Source organism: Myotis davidii, unplaced genomic scaffold, assembly GCF_000327345.1.
Source record: "Myotis davidii unplaced genomic scaffold, ASM32734v1 scaffold149, whole genome shotgun sequence".
Classification (NCBI taxonomy): domain Eukaryota; kingdom Metazoa; phylum Chordata; class Mammalia; order Chiroptera; family Vespertilionidae; genus Myotis; species Myotis davidii.
In genome coordinates this window covers 103,743-108,877 of record NW_006352194.1, presented here as the reverse complement: position 1 = coordinate 108,877, position 5,135 = coordinate 103,743, and the positions used below count along the sequence as shown (strand labels likewise).

At 39.9% G+C, this 5,135-nt stretch overlaps 1 pseudogene; it reads left to right on the top strand.

The window, feature by feature from the left end:
* The first annotated feature begins 1,559 nt into the window (after nt 1-1,559).
* Nucleotides 1,560-1,824, top strand: LOC102768606 (annotated as a pseudogene).
* Nucleotides 1,825-5,135: the final 3,311 nt, after the last annotated feature.

The following is a 5,135-nucleotide window of genomic DNA, read 5'->3' as shown; positions in this document are numbered from 1 at the left end:
AATCAAACCCATGGCCTTTCGGTGTATGGGACAACGCTCCAACCAACTGAGCCACACGGGCAGGGCAGAACTTCACATTTTAAAAGAGAAGTTAAGAATCTGGACTAAATGTGAAATTTCTGTTTTAAATGATGGCAGGTAATTTAAAATGTGCAAATATTGAGGGCTGAACCAAAATATCTGTAGTTAGTGACTGCCTGTGGCCTGCCTGTTTGCAACCTGAGCTGTCCAACCTTTGGCTATATTTGGAAACTATTGTTGTGTTAATCGTCATTCCACGTATTAACTGTCCACTCCATGCCAGGCACTGTGCTTGGTGCTTTACGTGGATGATTTCACGTAACATCCAAAAACACCCCTGAGGTGAGATAAGGTCCAGAGAGGTTAAGACACTCGCTCCAAGTTACAAACCTTAAGTGGTGGAGTTAGAGGCTACAGGCCTTTCCAATGGACTACTGTGGATCAAGGTACAGTCTCTCGGTTTACAATGACCAAGGTTTCTCAAGTTCTGCCTAAAACCAGCTACTATTTCTTGTGTTTTCACCATGCGGCAGGCATTGGGCTAAACACTTTACATGATCTGATTCAATCTTCCCAACATACCAAGGAGCTACTGTTATCATCCTCATCTTATAGGTCAGGAAACAGGTATAGGGCAAGTCATCTGATTTACCCAAGGTAAAAACGGGATTCAAACCTAGACAATCTGATGCCACAGTTGCCACTCTTAGGAGCCCCTCTTACCAATTTGGGTTTGAGCTAAAGGGGAAAAGGGAAAATTTTATAAATTACTCTTACTCCAATCCGGAGTCCCCCAGAGGACTCAATTCTGAGAGGGATTCTGCCCCTTCCCTTGGCTAGTTCCACGAACCTGTTATTGAGAGATGTGGCCTTCGGGTGGCAGCAACACCACGTCTCTAAATTCTGCAATGTTCAGCTAGCGAGAGGAAGCTTTATAGTAGTCAGACGCACTCATTTGCATGTTGTTCTCTGATTGGCCCAATTAATTCTTTACCAGTTAATTGGACTTGGTTCTTAGCCCGGTAGGAACTGCTAAGCTTGTAGAGCCATTCACAGCTGTGACAGAAGAGAGCTCAAAGGATTGGAAACTATGGTGAAGTCTTCCAGTCCAGCAATCATCCTGATGATTTTCAACTATGCTGGTTGGAACTGTTGGAGCTTTTAGCTTAAAAAGCCCAACACTTTTTGAGCTTTAAGCTTAAAAAAAAAATTCCCTAGTATGCTGTTGTTTTTAAGGTATGGTAAGCTATACATTTAAGGAAAAATTCAATAGCACAAAAGTGTACACAGTGTAAAGCTAGTCTCTATATCATGCTTGTCCCAAGTCACACAATTTTCCCACCCCAGAGGAAAGCTTGTGTATCCTTCAAGGTATAGATCAAGATTATAAAAGTATATGCAGAAATCCTAAAGAAATAAATGATAACCTAAAACTAAACTATAAGAAAATATAGGGGGAGGCTTCTTTGGGTCGGAGCCGGGACCACCCCTCCCTCAGGAGACTCTTGCAGTCAGCCAGCCCCTGCTCCACTGTAACCATGTGTGACCAAAAGGCAGTGATCAAAAATGCTGCTGACATGTAGGAGGAGATGCAACAGGACTCCGTGGAATGTGCTACTCAAGCACTGAAGAAATATAACACAGAGAAGGACATTGTGGCCCATGTTATGAAGGAATCTGACAAGAAGTACAACCCCACCTGGCACTGCATTGTGGGAAGGAACTTCGGTAGTTATGTGACACAAACACTTCATCTACTTCTATCTGGGCCAAGTGGCCATTCTTCTGTTTAAATCTGATTAAAAGCATGGATAGTACCCACACACCCAGTGATCCACCCAAAAATAAGATTGCAGCCTTAATTCTAAATACCAGAGACTGAAATCTTCAACCTTGATCTTGAACCTTTTATTGTGTTAGTGGTGTTTTTTTTAAGTGCTTTTTTTTTTATTATTGATTTTAGAGAGAGAAGGAGAGGGAGAGAAACATCAGATGCCTCCTGCATGTCCCCTACTGGAGATTGAGTGCACAATCCAGACATGTGCCCTGACCTGGACAGAACTGTGACCTACTGGGCTCATGGGTTGACCCTCAACCACTGAGCAATACCAGTTGGGCCCAAAGCATCTAAACAGAATGTTTATGTAATCTTTTGAGTGGCAAACTGAGGGATAAACAGAATTATGATTTATCCAAATGTAGCTCAGCTAGGGCGTTGTCTAAATGGAGGTTCCAAAAGAAAACGAAAAATTTGAGTAACCTACTGTTTTTAGCAAGCCAAACGCTCTCCAGTGTATTAAAAACTCTGTAAGCCCTGGCCAATGTGGCTCAGTTGGTTAGGCATTGTCCTGTGCACCGATAGGTCGCTGGTTCGATTCCCGGTCTGGGCACATACCCAGGTTGCGGGTTCGAGTATGAGAGGCAATCGATTGATGTTTCTCTCTCACACGGAAGCAACTGATAGTGCCCTAACCCATGGAATTGAACCAGTGACCTCCGGGTGCACGGGAAAAATGAGCCACACCAGCCAGGGCATTTATTGTGTTGTTTTGTACAGGGCGTTCTCTGTACTCATTTGTTGTGGCTATAAAACAATTAGCCAAAAAAAAAAAAAAAGATGAGAGGAAATTTTTGTGATCTTGAGTTAAGCAAAGAGTTCTTAGCTACGACATGATTCACAAGAGAAAAAAAGGCAAACTGAACTTAATTAAAATTTTAAAACTCTGCTCTGTGAAAGATGCTACAACAGACCACAGACCGTGAGAAAACATCTGCAAATCACTTATCTAATAAAGGTCTCATACCTAGAATGTAAAAAGAATTCTCACAACTCAATAATAAGAAAACAACCCTGTAAATGAATGGGCACAAGACTAATACAGATACTTCACTAAAGAAATATATAGATGGCAAATCAGCACATGAAAAGAGGCTGAATATCCTTAGTTATTAAGGAAATGTTGGTTTTATGGAGGTACCAATACACACATATTGGAATGGCTAAAAACAATACTTTCAAAACCTGACAATATCAAATGCTGATAAGCACACAGAGCAACTGGAGCTTTCATTCTTGCTATGAAAATTCTAACTGGTGTAGCCATTTTGGGGAAAAATTGGGGTTTTTAAATATAAAATTACATGTACACTTACCCTACAACTCAGCAATCCCACTCCTAAGTGTTTACCTAAGAGAAATAAAAACTTGTTTATACAGAAATCTATACACAAATGTTTGCAGTAGCTTCATTCAGTCAACAAAAACTATAAACAATTCCAATGTCCCAAACTAGTGAATGAAGAAACAAATTATGATACATCCATACAATGAGATACTACTCAGCAATAAAAAGGTACAAACTACTGACACATGCAACAACATAGATGAATTCCACATGCATTATTCTAAGTGAAAGTAGTCAGACTCAAAAAGCTATACTTTTTTATTCCATTTGTATGACTTTCTGGGGGAAAACTACAGGGACAGAAAACAGATCCGTGGATACCATGGTTGGGGGAGAGGTTGACTATAAAATATAGCATGAGGGAGTATTTGGAGTAAATGGATAATTTAAATTATAATGGTGGTAGTTACACAAGTGTATGCATTTGCCTCATAGAACTGAACACCAAAAGGAATGAAATTCACTGTGTGTAAAAAAAACAACTGTTTAAAAACAAAAACCCTATACTCCCCCCTCCACCACCACTACTACTATTGTGAAAGTCACTGATTTCAGGTTGGCATAACAGATGTGGGTGATATAAATACATTACCATTTTTCCTTATTTAAAAAAGGTAGCATATTTTGTACATTGCTCTGCTCCATGCTTCCTTTTAGAGAACTGTTTCAATCATATAGAAAAATAGATGTTTTTATAACAAACACCTAAGCAAATCTTCACATTTTGCCTTATTTTCTTACAACTCTTTGGAAGAAATAAAATATCAGAGCTATGTTTTAAGCCCCAATGTATCCCTCCTTTCACCCATTCCTTTTCCTCTCTCCTCAGAATTGCATTGCCCTGTGTATGTGTGGTGCTCGCTTCGGCAGCACATATACTAAAGCTGGAACGACACAGAGAAGATTACCATGGCCCCTGCACAAGGATGACGTGCAAATTCGTGAAGCGTTCCATATTAAGGAACAAAACAAAACATGAAAAACTACGTATGTATGAACCCTTAAATGGTATATAGTGTTGTCTGTCTTATTTAAAAATTTTATATACATGGTATCAAGCTGTATATAACCTTCTGCAACTTAACATTTTGTTTTATCCATGTGGATACCTGTAACTATTCACTGTAACTGTTTTGTAGTATTTTATATTATGAATATATCACAATTGATTTGCCCACTCTATTATTATTATTTTTAAATTTATCTTATTATTTATCTGTTTTGTGTGTGTGTGTTTTTAAATCCTCACGCGAGGGTATTTTTCCATTGATTTTTAGAGAGAGTGGAAGAGAGAGGGAAAGACAGAGGGAACTATCAGGAAGGGTCGTCACCCTCCAGCCTGTCACCTCCCTAGTAAAAGGTGATCTTTGCATGAAGCAAGTCCGGGCCGTTGTTTTTGCGCATCAAGGTGAACACACTTTTGAAAAGCCTCTTTTCCCTTCTCCTGGGAAGCACAACCACCTTGAAGAGCGCACCGGACCCTGGCACAGAGGTCAGCTGCTTAGCGCATGCATCCTCCTGATAACCCAACACTGCGGGCTTGGCTTCTGGGCAGGGCACGTGCAAGAAGCAAGCAATGAACGCCTAAAGAAGTGGAACTAATCAATGTTTTTCTTCTCTCCTTTCCTCTCTTTGTCTAGAATCAATAAATGAAAGGGGGGAGAAAAGGAGGGACCCCGATCACATAACCTTGTTAACTATCTCCTACCAGTGATGGCGATCCTATGACACGCGTGTCAGAGGTGACACACGAACTCATTTTTTTGGTTGATTTTTCTTTGTTAAATGGCATTTAAATATATAAAATAAACGTCAAAAATATAAATCTTTGTTTTACTATGGTTGCAAATATCAAAAAATTTCTATATGTGACACGGACCAGAGTTAAGTTAGGGTTTTTCAAAATGCTGACACGCTGAGCTCAAAATA